General features: G+C 41.4%; 1 protein-coding gene across 1 annotated transcript in view; it reads left to right on the top strand.

The window, feature by feature from the left end:
• The window catches only part of COL21A1 (collagen type XXI alpha 1 chain), a 475,958-nt gene that overhangs the window by 195,258 nt on the left and 265,452 nt on the right, over positions 1-15,248 (top strand). The window lies entirely within an intron of this gene.

The following is a 15,248-nucleotide window of genomic DNA, read 5'->3' as shown; positions in this document are numbered from 1 at the left end:
AGGCACATCGCATTTTAGCCGGTGAAGTGGCAGGCCCAACGACTTCTGTAGAGATGTAAGTCGCTGAGCTGCGGGATGCGAACGGCGGAAGTGAGCACACAGCGACCGTGCCCTCTGCAGAAGGCCATCTAGTCTGGGATAGTGGGCTAAAAATTGCTGGACAACCAGGTTCAACACGTGAGCCATACAAGGCACGTGTGTGACATTGCCCCGGCGAAGGGCCGCACCCAGGTTTGCAGCATTGTCGCACACGGCCTTCCCTGGTTTCAGGTCCAGTGGAGACAACCATTCATGAAATTGGTTCTCCAGAGCTGACCACAACTCCTCAGCTGTGTGACTCACATTTCCCAGACATTTCAATGTAAAAACCGCCTGATGACGTTGAGCCCTACTGCCAGCATAGTAAGGAGGTGTGCAGGATCCCTTCTGCGCAGTTAGAAAGCTTGTGGCATGACCAGACAGGCTTTGGGTGCAGGTGGAAGACCGAGAGGAGGTTGAGGAGGCAGAAGCAGTGGAGGAAAAATGACATAAAGAGGATTGACGCACAACTCGTGGGGACGGCAAGACTTGGACAGCAGCCCCTTGTCCTGCTGTCACCATAGTTACCCAGTGCCCAGTCAGCGACATGTAACGCCCCTGTCCATGCCTACTCGTCCAAGTGTCTGTGGTGAAATGCACCCTGTCACACACAGAGTTTCTCAAAGAAGCGGTGATGTTGTGTGCGACATGCTGGTGGAGCGCAGGCACACCTTTCTTTGAGAAGTAGTGCCGACTGGGCATCTGGTACTGGGGCACTGCGACGGACATAAGGTCTCGAAAATCCTCTGTGTCCACCAGGCGGAAAGGCAGCATTTCTGTAGCCAAGAGCTTGCAGATGGTGAAATTCAACCTCTTAGCTTTCTCATGGCTAGGAGGAAATGGTCTTTTACTTGTCCACATCTGAGGGACCGAGGGCTGGCTATTGTGCTTAGACGGGGTTGATAAGGGTGTCCCCGGCAAACTGCCGGTCTGTGAGGAAGATGCAGGCGGACATGTTAGGTTGCCTTGATCCAAAGGTGGTGCTATCGATGTCGGACAGCGCTCAAGACCAGCTGGTGTTACCACCTCCAAAGAAAATGATGACCTGCCAATCACGCTGGCTGTTGCGGGTAAAGAGGTGGCAGGTCTGCGCCCCAAAACAGGTGTGACTGCTGTCCCCCCAGTCACAGAGGATGAAGAGGCCGCGGATGCACAAGATATGGCAGACGGTGGTTGGCCCGGCCGGCTAGACCGCATTGTAGCACACTGAGCTTCCCACTGCAACTTATGCTTCATGTCCATGTGCCGGTTCATGCATGAAGTACTCAAACTATGTATTTTTTGGCCTCTACTTAGCTTTTGCTGACAAATGTTACAGATAACACGAGTTGGGTCATCTTTATCGATCTGAAAAAATGCCCAGGCTATGCAAGGCGTAGCACCCATGCGACCTGAAGAGCCACCACGACTTGTGGTGAGAGGCAGAGTTGTGTTTGAGGATGCAGTTGTTGACGTGCTTCCAGTACTACGTCTCTGTCCAGGAAGGCGCAACCTGACCTCGTCGTCACTAGCATCTTCCTCCACCTCCTCTGCTGACCTCATCTCTTGGCTGACTGTGGGTTGACAGTAAGTGGGATCTCCGACCTCATCATCATCACCCTGTGCGTTATCACACCCGTCGTCCTCAGAGCCAACCTGTTCCTGCCCTGACAAAAAACTAAAGTTGTCGCTCCAATCAGGTATTTGAGTCTTATCATCGTCTTCCTCATTGTCTCCACCAACAGGAGTTACAGTTTGGGAATGAGGGTCTACATTATGGTCAGAACCTTCTGCGTCTGGTCCTGGATCCGACTCATAAAGATTCTGGGCATCAGTGCAGATCATTTCCTCGTCTGGATTCACAGAAGCGCTGGAGTCGACCTCTGATTCCCAGGCTATAGTATGAGTAAACAGCTCTGCAGACTCAACCATCTGTTCTACCTCATACTCAGACGGGCAGCTGGAGATTTGGGAGCTGTGAGGAAGCAAGTGCGATTTGGGTGACACCTTTGAGGACTGGAGTATTTGTGATGTTGAAGTTGATGTGGAGGAGAGCCCACTTAAAGGAGCACTTGATATCCGTTGAAGCACCTGCTGTTTTTGTGCCTCATCTGGAATTTGTAGCGATTGGCGTGGCCGTAAGAAAGGGATCTTATCACATTGTCCGCTAAAAGAAGTAGACATTTTAGTTTGGCTGGAAGATGGTCTTTCTTCTGCACCTACCCCACGGACACAACCTTTTTTCCCCTTCCCAACACGCCTATTCCCCTTTCCACCAGCAGCAGGCCTTTTTCCACTCATTTTGGTGGTTAACTAATTCACAACTCTGGAGTTGTTTGCACAAAAAAACAATGGATGGTAACCGAGCAGAGCTGAGTGGCCAAACTGTGGTATTAGGCCAAAACTATTGGCTGGGTTAGATGCAGAAAAAAATTATTTTTAATTTGCAACCTGATGGAGGTCAGTATAGATGGACTAATAGACCAAGTCCCACACACCGCTAGAAGCCCAAATATTTTTTCAGAGCTAGATGCAGAAATTTTTTTTATTCAATTTGCAACCTGATGGAGGTCAGTATAGATGGACTAATAGACCAAGTCCCACACACTGCTAGAAGCCCAAATATTTTTTCAGAGCTAGATGCAGAAAAAAATTATTTTTAATTTGCAACCTGATGGAGGTCAGTATAGATGGACTAATAGACCAAGTCCCACACACCGCTAGAAGCCCAAATATTTTTTCAGAGCTAGATGCAGAAAATTTTTTTATTCAATTTGCAACCTGATGGAGGTCAGTATAGATGGACTAATAGACCAAGTCCCACACACTGCTAGAAGCCCAAATATTTTTTCAGAGCTAGATGCAGAAAAAAATTATTTTTAATTTGCAACCTGATGGAGGTCAGTATAGATGGACTAATAGACCAAGTCCCACACACCGCTAGAAGCCCAAATATTTTTTCAGAGCTAGATGCAGAAAATTTTTTTATTCAATTTGCAACCTGATGGAGGTCAGTATAGATGGACTAATAGACCAAGTCCCACACACTGCTAGAAGCCCAAATATTTTTTCAGAGCTAGATGCAGAAAAAAATTATTTTTAATTTGCAACCTGATGGAGGTCAGTATAGATGGACTAATAGACCAAGTCCCACACACCGCTAGAAGCCCAAATATTTTTTCAGAGCTAGATGCAGAAAATTTTTTTATTCAATTTGCAACCTGATGGAGGTCAGTATAGATGGACTAATAGACCAAGTCCCACACACTGCTAGAAGCCCAAATATTTTTTCAGAGCTAGATGCAGAAAAAAATTATTTTTAATTTGCAACCTGATGGAGGTCAGTATAGATGGACTAATAGAACAAGTCCCACACGCTGCTAGAAGCCCAAATATTTTTTCAGAGATAAATGAAGAAAAAAATTATTTTTAATTTGCAACCTGATGGAGGTCAGTATAGATGGACTAATAGACCAAGTCCCACACACTGCTAGAAGCCCAAATATTTTTTCAGAGCTAGATGCAGAAAAAAATTATTTTTAATTTGCAACCTGATGGAGGTCAGTATAGATGGACTAATAGACCAAGTCCCACACACCGCTAGAAGCCCAAATATTTTTTCAGAGCTAGATGCAGAAATTTTTTTTATTCAATTTGCAACCTGATGGAGGTCAGTATAGATGGACTAATAGACCAAGTCCCACACACTGCTAGAAGCCCAAATATTTTTTCAGAGCTAGATGCAGAAAAAAATTATTTTTAATTTGCAACCTGATGGAGGTCAGTATAGATGGACTAATAGACCAAGTCCCACACACCGCTAGAAGCCCAAATATTTTTTCAGAGCTAGATGCAGAAATTTTTTTTATTCAATTTGCAACCTGATGGAGGTCAGTATAGATGGACTAATAGACCAAGTCCCAGACACTGCTAGAAGCCCAAATATTTTTTCAGAGCTAGATGCAGAAAAAAATTATTTTTAATTTGCAACCTGATGGAGGTCAGTATAGATGGACTAATAGAACAAGTCCCACACGCTGCTAGAAGCCCAAATATTTTTTCAGAGATAAATGAAGAAAAAAATTATTTTTAATTTGCAACCTGATGGAGGTCAGTATAGATGGACTAATAGACCAAGTCCCACACACTGCTAGAAGCCCAAATATTTTTTCAGAGCTAGATGCAGAAAAAAATTATTTTTAATTTGCAACCTGATGGAGGTCAGTATAGATGGACTAATAGAACAAGTCCCACACGCTGCTAGAAGCCCAAATATTTTTTCAGAGCTAGATGCAGAAAAAAAATATTTTTAATTTGCAACCTGATGGAGGTCAGTATAGATGGACTAATAGACCAAGTCCCACACACCGCTAGAAGCCCAAATATTTTTTCAGAGCTAGATGCAGAAAAAAATTATATTCAATTTGCAACCTGCTGGAGGTCAGTATAGAAGGACTAATAGAACAAGTCCCACACACTGCTAGAAGCCCAAATATTTTTTCAGAGCTAAATGAAGAAAAAAAATATTTTTAATTTGCAACCTGATGGAGGTCAGTATAGATGGACTAATAGACCAAGTCCCACACACTGCTAGAAGCCCAAATATTTTTTCAGAGCTAGATGCAGAAAAAAATTATATTCAGTTTGCAACCTGATGGAGGTCAGTATAGATGGACTAATAGAATGATGCTATGCCCAAAAGATTTTACTTCACTAGGTGCAGTAAAAAAATTGGTATTCTATACACAGGTGGTATATCTTGCAACACAGATAGGCTACTCCACTGACTAACACACTCTGCAATAGGCCAAAAAGGATTAGCTTTGCTAGATTCAGCCAAATGCTGTGAAAAAAACTTGCACAGCACTGGCACAGACCTGCCTGGCAAAAACTGATAGGAACTGATGTAACCTAGTCCTGAAAAGGACTCCAATTACAATTAGTCTTTACTCCCACAATCTATCTATTTAAGAGCACAGACCTGCCTGATAAAAGTCGTAGGAAATGCTGTAACCTAGTCCTTAAAAGGACTGCAATCACAACTATTCCCTACTCCCAAGCTATCTGTATATTTGTGCGAAAATTGGCTTGAAATTAACAAGGTATAGCGCACACAGCAACAGCGGTGCCGTCTAACACGCAGCTGCAGCAGTGAGAAAATGGTGGCGACGGGGAAAATGGCTTGGTCTTATAGGGCAAGGACATGTGACATACACTGCCAATCACACATGCCCTTGCTTGTGTGAAAAAAAGCACTTCGCTCCGTGTGTGCGCTGCTGATAGGCTGACAGATTGCACCCCCCCACTGCAAATGCGGGAAAGAGAAAAAAAAATGGAGATCTTCATTGTTCCTGCAGAGATCCATCCCCTGCCCCTCCCCCCGCCCCGCTGTACACTTAAACTGCGTATTAACATTAATTTTCATCATTACTGAGAAAAAATCCAGTTATGATTTTGGTGCACGAACAGTTATCGAACATAACCTCGAACAGCCGAATTTTTCTCAAATTGTTCGTGTTCGCCGATCGGCTCGAACACCGCCCAAAACAGCTCGAATTTGAGATTGGCGAACAGTTCGAGTAGAACAACGCTCATCTCTAGTCAGAAGTCTCATGTTCAGGACAAACCCTATCATTTGCTGAATGGCCAGATGAAGTGCAAAGTGCACATCAACGAGGGATGCCAACCATCCAGAAATTCCTGGACAGTACTTTAAAATTCGACACTTTTGTGTTTTTTTTTTTTTCGAGGCTGAAAAAAGTATGCAGATTTTTTTTACTGTAATTATCATTATTTTACAGTTTATAGTAAATTCAGCTGATGTCTTCATATCAGAATTATGGACTGTAAGCATGTATAATTTATCATAATGAGTTATTATGGTTTTCCCATGTGTTCATCAAAAATATTGTCAATCCGTGATTTTTTGATCAGCTGTCGAGAAAATATAAAAAGTCATCTTGGTAACCCTGCAATAGCATGAAACAGCCATCACTCCTCATGTGATTCTCACTGAATGACCGCACTGTGCTTAGTATGTAATAAAAGCAAATTACAACTTTACAGAATGAGCACATTACAGTGTTTATTTTCCTTTTTTGTAAACTATGCTTTCTACTGGTTTAGAATGAAATCTGCATTTCATGTTGCATCATATTTACATTAAATAAAGCATTTTAAATAAGCCTTTATTCATACAGAAAGCTTCCAAGCTGCTTTCTAAATTCTATTTTCATTAAAAGATTGCACAAATATTACTTTTAATGAAGTATAGTAAAAATGACATACTTTCTTTGTATTGCATGAAAATGAGATGCTGACAGGAAATTTGTCCCCAAGCCGTGCATTGCTAAAATTGACGCAGGTGTAATAATGAACTATTACACAGTGCATTGCTTGTTATTGCAAACTAATTTATTTATATTACTTGGTATTAGAATAAGGAACTGATATGCTTTCTTTGTTTGTTGTGTATGAACAGTTACTGAATATCAAATAAGGCATATTGTATATTGCACGACGGCTATATCATTGATGGTCAAGGAGCATCTATGGAAATATCTCAAGGATATTGTATTAATAGCAAGATACAGTATATGAGTTAATATTTTCTGATCGCTAAAAGTGGGATTGAAGGCCTGAAGATATGAGCCGAAAGGCAATTTGGATTTTAATTTTAAGGGGTTGTCACACTATTAAATATTAATTCACTATGTTACATCTTGCTAAGCAGAACAATTGTTGTCAATTAGAACAATTTAGAACATGCTGTTGTATCTAGATAGTGCTATTGCACATTTATTAGAGGTCGCCTGCTGTTCTTGTGATTTCCTCAAAGAATGTCCACCTAATGCTGGGGAGAAGAAACTTCTTCTAGTAAACTTATTGGCTGATAGTCATAATATCAGGAATCACTTTTCTTCTGGGAATCTCCACAAGGCATTTTGAATATCCATCATCATTTCACAATGATGACATTGCACTCGCTAATAAAAAGCTGTTCCGAGGATCCTAGAGGGTAAGAGATTTGCAAGCCTCCTGTCCATTTGCCAGAGACTATTGACCGTAGTCCCACAAGTCAATTGCCCCATTTCTACTGGATGCATTAGGTGAGCGTTCTCAATAGGAACAAGGTAAAAAGTATGTACCAGAAATATTTAGCCTTTGGAAACTTTTCTTTATGAGAAATGTATTGTATTTTGCATTATATATCTGCAAACAAATGCAGCAGCACACTATGTATGGTAAGTTATATGTGAACACTGAATATATGAATTTTAAACTGCATTAATTCTGTGCAGACTATACTTGTAGAATTGAGTTACTTAGCGCACAAGTTGACCATTGTCCATCTGCTACAACAAGGCATACCCAGTAGATGGGAAATTACACTATCCAATAGAACGTTCTTCTTATGGGTTAAGGCCTACAAATACAAAGGCCAGCTAATTAAAAACAGCCTTAGGCCAAGTTCCCACAGTATTTGGTGTGCGTTTGATGCTTCCAGAATTTTTCATTGTGTTTTTAAGAGCATTTACATGTGTTTTTATCGTGGTTTTTTTTTGCTGCCTTTCTTCATCCCTTTCTGTTATGTCATGTTGTAAATAAAGCTATTTTATTTTGAATAATTTCTGTTACTTACCTTTGATAAAACGTTATTGATAAAGTCATGTGTGGATTACATACACTTTTATTGCGTTTATGCTACGGAAACGCATTAAAAACACATGCATTTTTTAGCTGTGCTTTTTCCTCATCTTATTTAAGTCTATGGGAAAAGTCCACAAATAAATTCATATTTACTGCAAGAAAAATTAATATGTTGTGGGTTTCAAAAACACACCGCAGCTCTCTTTGTGTTGCATAAAAAAGTACAGTGGACATGAGATTTATATAAATTCCATCCATTAGAACTGTAAAATCCTTTTGTTGCACAGTGAAAATAAGCAACATCAAAAACGTACAATATACTTATCATTAGAACTTAGCTAAGGCCACGTTCACACAAAATGACATAAATATACAGTATATAGGGTGTGCAAGAAGCTGCTGCTGCAATATTGTACAAACACATAAATGCAGTTGCACATTGAGTATGAGGTATGTATGAACATTAAATATATAGATTTTGAACTGTAGCACAGCTACATAGACTATACTTATAGAACTCTGTTACTGCATTTGCTTGCTTGGGTACTATTGCAGTCACAGCAGCTTGCACCCATATATTTACTTCATTTTGCCAGGAGATGCTGGTCAGTTTTGTTTTCTGTTTTTTTTTTAAATTATGCACCGCAGAAATAAAATATTTTTTTGTGAGACAAAATAAAACTACAAGAAAACCAATATAACTCCAACATAATTGTGGCAGTTATCTAAAAACAGATTTTGATGGGAAATCTAGTATAAAAACATTAAAAAAGATTATACAGTTTTATGTTAGTTTAAATCTTTCTAGAGTAAAAAAAAAGTAATATTGAACAAACTTTGTAAATTGTCAATAGTTAAGTAACTTTACGATATATACAGTTATTTTTTTACTCTTCAGCAATTCATTGTGAACTAGGGTAAAACGCAAAAATCCCCTACTAACCAAAGGAAAACCAAAACCTTATTATTGGAACGATATGTAAGCACAATGTTACTGATGACAGATTTCTGATCCTAGGACTGGAATAAGATAATACAGTTATGCTTTCTAGCCCAGTTAAAGTGGTTATTCAGTCAAACCTATTTATATTTTAATGTCCACAGTGATGACCTGATGACAGGGAAGCTAAATGTTGTAGCTAAAGTGCTATGTAGCTATCACTTTGCTCTATTTTGAGGGTTGCTGCAAGGGGAGATAAACTACACTGCTCAAAAAAATAAAGGGAACACTCAAATAACACATCCTAGATCGGAATGAATGAAATATTCTCATTGAATACTTTGTTCTGTACAAAGTTGAATGTGCTGACAACAAAATCACTCAAAAATTATCAATGGAAATCAAATTTATTAACCAATTGAGGCCTGGATTTGGAGTCACCCCCAAAATTAAAGTGGAAAAACAAACTACAGGCTTTGATGTAATATCCTTAAAACAAGTCAAAATGAGGTTCAGTATTGTGTGTGACCTCCACGTGCCTGTATGACCTCTCTACAACGCCTGGGCATGCTCCTGATGAGGTTGCGGATAGTCTCCTGTGGGATCTCCTCCCAGACCTGGACTAAAGCATCTGCCAACTCCTGGACAGTCTGTGGTGCAACGTGACGTTGGTGGATGGAGCAAGACATGATGTCCCAGATGTGCTCAATCGGATTCAGGTCTGGGGAACGGGTGGGCCAGTCCATAGCTTCAATGCCTTCATCATGCAGGAACTGCTGACACACTCCAGCCACATGAGGTCTGGCATTGTCCTGCATTAGGAGGAACCCAGGGCCAACCGCACCAGCATATGGTCTCACAAGGGGTCTGAGGATCTCATCTCGGTACCTAATGGCAGTCAGGCTACCTCTGGCGAGCACATGGAGGGCTGTCCGGCCCTCCAAAGAAATGCCACCCCACACCATAACTGACCCACTGCCGGTCATGCTGAAGGATGTTGCAGGCAGCAGATCACTCTCCACGGCATCTCCAGACTCTGTCACGTCTGTCACATGTGCTCAGTGTGAACGTGCTTTCATCTGTGAAGAGCACAGGGCGCCAGTGGCGACTTTGCCAATCCTGGTGTTCTGTGGAAAATGCCAAGTGTCCTGCACGGTGTTGGGCTGTGAGCACAACCCCCATCTGTGAATGTCGGACCCTCATACTACCCTCATGGAGTCGGTTTCTAACCGTTTGTGCAGACACATGCACATTTGTGGCCTGCTGGAGGTCATTTTGCAGGGCTCTGGCAGTGCTCCTCCTGTTCCTCCTTGCACAAAGGCAGAGGTAGCGGCCAAGCTGCTGGGTTGTTGCCCTCCTACGGCTCCCTCCACGTCTCCTGGTGTACTGGCCTGTCTCCTGGTAGCGCCTCCAGCCTCTGGACACTATGCTGACAGACACAGCAAACCTTCTTGCCACAGCTCGCATTGATGTGCCATCCTGGATGAGCTGCACTACCTGAGCAACTTCTGTGTATTGTAGAGTCCGTCTCATGCTACTACGATTGTGAAAGCACAACCAACATTCAAAAGTGACCAAAACATCAGCCAGAAAGCATTCGTACTGAGATGTGGTCTGTGGTCCCCACCTGCAGAAACACTCCTTTATTGAGGGTGTCTTGATAATTGCCAATAATTTCCATCTATTGTCTATTCCATTTGCATAACAGCATGTGAAATTGATTGTCAGTCAGTGCTGCTTTCTAATTGGACAGTTTGATTTCACAGAAGTTTGATTTACTTGGAGTTATATTCTGTTGTTTAAGTGTTCCCTTTATTTTTTTGAGCAGTGTATATACATAGTTGTGCTCAAAAGTTTACATACCCCGGCAGAATTTTTGCTTTCCTGGCCTTGTTTGAGATGATATGAATGATAACAAAAGCACTTTTTCTCCACTCATGGTTATTGGTTGGGTGAAGACATTTATTGTCAAAATACTGTGTTTTCTCTTTTTAAATCTAAATGACAACCAAAAACATCCAAATTACCCTGATCAAAAGTTCACATACCCCATTTCTTAATACCATGTTTTGCCCCCTCTAACATCAATGACAGCTTGAAGTCTTTTGTGGTAGTTGTGGATGAGGTTCTTTAATTTCTCAGATGGTAAAGCTGCCCATTCTTCTTGGCAAAAGGCCTCCAGTTCCTGTAAATTCCTGGACTGTCTAGCATGAACTGTGCGCTTGAGATCCCCCAGAGTGGCTCAATGATATTGAGGTCAGGAGACTGAGATGGCCACTCCAGAACCTTCACTTTGTTCTGCTGTAGCCAATGACAGGTCGACTTGGCCTTGTGTTTTGGATCGTTATCATTTTGGAACGTCCAAGTACGTCCCATGCGCAGCTTCCTTGCTGATGAGTGCAAATTTTCCTCCAGTATTTGCTGATAACATGCTGCATTCATCTTTCCTTCAACTTTTACCAAGTTTCCTGTGCCTTTGTAGCTCACACATCCCCAAGACATCAGCGATCCACCTCCGTGCTTTACTGTAGGAATGGTGTTCCTTTCATCATAGGCCTTGTTGACCTCTCTCCAAATGTAACGTTTATGGTTGTGGCCAAAAGTTCAATTTTGGTCTCATCACTCCAAATTACCTTGTATCAGAAGTTTTGAGGCTTGTCTCTGTGCTATTAGGTGTATTGTAGGTGAGATACTTTGTGGCATTTGCGCAGTAATGGCTTTCTTCTGGCGACTCGACCATGCTGCCCATTTTTCTTCAAGTGCCTCCTTATTGTGCATCTTGAAACAGCCACACCGGTAGTTTTCAGAGAGTCCTGAATTTCAGCTGATGTTATTTGTTGGTTTTTCTTTGCATCCCGAACAATTTTCCTGGCACTTATGACCGAAATTTTTGTTCGTCTACCTGACCGTGGTTTGGGTTTTACAGAGCCCCTGATTTTCCATTTGTTAATCACAGTTTGAGCGCTGCTGACTGGCATTATCAATTCCTTGGACATTTTTTTGTATCCCATTTCTGTGTTATACAGTTCAACTACCTTTTCCCGTAGATCTGTTGTCAATTGTTTTGCTTTCCCCATGACTCACAATCCAGAAACGTCAGTGGCTGGATGAAAGATGCAAAAGCCTGTCGGGATCCCTGAAACTCACTCAGCTTTTATGCAAACACCCTGATTACAAGCAAACAGGTCACAGGTGAGGATGTTACCTTTAGTAGCCATTCAAACCCATGTGTGTCAAATTCTGTGCATATTATCAGGCCAAAATCACCAGGGTATGTAAACTTTTGATCAGGGTCATTTGGATGTTTTTGGTTGTCATTTAGATGTAAAAAGAGAAAACAAAGTAGTTTGACAATAAATGGCTTCATCCAACCAATAACCATGAGTGGAGAAAAAGTTTTTTTTGTTATCATTCATATTCTCGGAAACAAGGCCAAGAAAGGAAAAATTCTGCTGGGGTATGTAATTATTTGATCCATTGCTGTTTTTGTAAGTTTGCCCACTGACAAAGACATGAACAGTCTATAATTTTAAGGGTATGTTAATTTTAACATTGAGAGATAGAATATCCAAAAAAAATCAAGAAAATCACATTGTATAAATGAGATAAATTTATTTGCATTTTGCAGTGAGAAATAAGTATTTGATCCCCTACAAACCATTATGAGTTCTGGCTCCTACAAACCAGTTAGACGCTCCTAATCAACTCATTTTCTGCATTAAAAACAGCTGTCTTACATAGTCACATGTATAATAGACTCCTGTCCACAGACTCAATTAATCAGTCAGACTCTAACCTCTACAACATGGGCAAGACCAAAGAGCTTTCTAAGGATGTCAGGGACAAGATCATAGACCTGCACAAAGCTGGAATGGGCTACAAAACTATAAATAAGATGCAGGGTGAGAAGGAGACAACTGTTGGTGCAATAGTAATAAAATGGGAGAAATACAAAATGACTGTCAATCGACATCGATCTGGGGCACCATGCAAAATCTCACCTTGCGGGGTATCCTTGATCATGAGGAAGGTGAGAGATCAGCCTAAAACTACACGGGGGAACTTGTTAATGATCTCAAGGCAGCTGGGACCACAGTCACCAATTAGTAACACATTATGCCTTAAAGGTTTAAAATCCTGCAGTGCCCGCAAGGTCCAACTGCTCAAGAAGGAACATGTGCAGGCCCGTCTGCAGTTTGCCAATGAACACCTGGATGATTCTGTGAATTATTGGGAGAAGGTGCTGTGGTCAGATGAGACAAAAATTGAGCTCTTTGGCATTAACTCAACTCGCCATATTTGGAGGAAGAGAATTGCTGCCCATGACCCAAATAACACCATCCCCACTGTCAAGCATGGAGGTGGAAACATTATGTTTTGGGGTTGTTTCTCTGCTAAGCGCACATGACTACTTCACCACATCAATGGGAGAGTGGATGGAGCCATGTACCATAAAATCCTGAGTGACAACCTCCTTCCCTCCGCCAGGAAATTAAAAATGGGTTTGTGGCTGGGTCTTCCAGCAAGACAATGACCCAAAACATACAGCCAAGGCAAAAAGGAGTGCCTCAAAAAGAAGCACATTAAGGTCATGAAGTGGCCTAGCCAGTCTCCAGACCTTAATCCCATAGAAAACTTATGGAGGGAGTTGAAGTTCCGAGTTGCCAAGTGACAGCCTCAAAATCTGAATGATTTAGAGATGATCTGCAAAGAGGAGTGGACCAAAATTCCTCCTGACATGTGCGCAACCCTCTTCATCAACTGCAAAAAAAGTCTGACTGCTGTGCTTGCCAACAAGGGTTTTGCCACCAAGTATTAAGCATTGTTTGCCAGAGAAATCAAATACTTATTTCTCACTGCAAAATGCGAATAAATTTATCTAATTTATACAATGTGATTTTCTTGATTTTTTGGGAGATATTCTATCTCTCAATGTTAAAAATAACCTATCTTTAAAATTATAGACTGTTCATGCCTTTGTCAGTGGGCAAACTTACTAAAACAGCAAGGGATCAAATAATTATTTCCTTCACTGTATATATATACGGTGGTGGCCAAAAGTATTGGCACCCCTGCAATTCTGTCAGATAATGCTCAGTTTCTTCCTGAAAATGATTGCAATCACAAATTCTTTGGTATTATTAACTTCATTTAATTTGCTTGCAAGGAAAAAAACACAAAAGAGAATGAAGCAAAAATCAAATCATTGATCATTTCACACAAAACTCCAAAAATGGGCCAGACAAAAGTATTGGCACCCTCAGCCTAATACTTGGTTGCACAACCTTTAGCCAAAATAGCTGCGAACAACCGCTTCCGGTAACCATCAATGAGTTTCTTCCAATGCTCTGCTGGAATTGTAGACCATTCTTCTTTGGCAAACTGCTTCAGGTCCCTGATATTTGAAGGGTGCCTTCTCCAAACTGCCATTTTGAGATCTCTCCACAGGTGTTCTATGGGATTCAGGTCTGGAATCATTGCTGGCCACCTTAGAAGTCTCCAGTGCTTTCTCTCAAACCATTTTATAGTGCTTTTGGAAGTGTGTTTTGGGTCATTGTCCTGCTGGAAGACCCATGAGCTCTGAGGGAGACCCAGCTTTCTCATACTGGGCCCTACATTATGCTGCAAAATTTGTTGGTAGTCTTCAGACTTAATAATGCCATGCACACGGTCAAGCAGTCCAGTGCCAGAGGCAGCAAAGCAACCCCAAAACATCAGGGAACCTCCGCCATGTTTGACTGTAGGGACCGTGTTCTTTTCTTTGAATGCCTCTTTTTTTTTCCTGTACACTCTATGTTGATGCTTTTTCCCAAAAAACTCTACTTTTGTCTCATCTGACCAGAGAACATTCTTCCAAAACGTTTTAGGCTTTCTCAGGTAAGTTTTGGCAAACTCCAGCCTTGCTTTTTTATGTCTCAGGGTAAGAAGTGGGGTCTTCCTGGGTATCCTACCATACAGTCCCTTTTCATTCAGACGCCGACAGATAGTACGGGTTGACACTGTTGTACCCTTGGACTGCAGGGCAGCTTGAACTTGTTTGGATGTTAGTCGAGGTTCTTTATCCACCATCCGCACAATCTTGCGTTGAAATCTCTCGTCAATTTTTCTTTTCAGTCCACATCTAGGGAGGTTAGCCACAGTGCCATGGGCTTTAAACTTCTTGATGACACTGCGCACGGAAGACACAGGAACATTCAGGTCTTTGGAGATGGACTTGTAGCCTTGAGATTGCTCATGCTTCCTCACAATTTGGTTTCTCAAGTCCTCAGACAGTTCTTTGGTCTTCTTTCTTTTCTCCATGCTCAATGTGGTACACACAAGGACACAGGACAGAGGTTGAGTCAACTTTAATCCCTGTTAACTGGCTGCAATTGTGATTTAGTTATTGCCAACACCTGTTAGGTGCCACAGGTAAGTTACAGGTGCTGTTAATTACACGAATTAGAGAAGCATCACATGATTTTTCAAACAGTGCCAATACTTTTGTCCATCCCCTTTTTTAGGTTTGGTGTGGAATTATATCCAATTTGGCTTTAGGACAATTCTTTTTGTGTTTTTTCATTGAAGACAAATTAAATGAAGATAATAATACCAAAGAATT

Source organism: Phyllobates terribilis, unplaced genomic scaffold (genome assembly GCF_046119375.1).
Source record: "Phyllobates terribilis strain yellow unplaced genomic scaffold, ASM4611937v1 Scaffold_3__8_contigs__length_932513732, whole genome shotgun sequence".
Lineage (NCBI taxonomy): Eukaryota > Metazoa > Chordata > Amphibia > Anura > Dendrobatidae > Phyllobates > Phyllobates terribilis.
The sequence above is the reverse complement of the archived record's forward strand: the minus strand, read 5'-3'. Positions and strand labels throughout refer to the sequence as shown.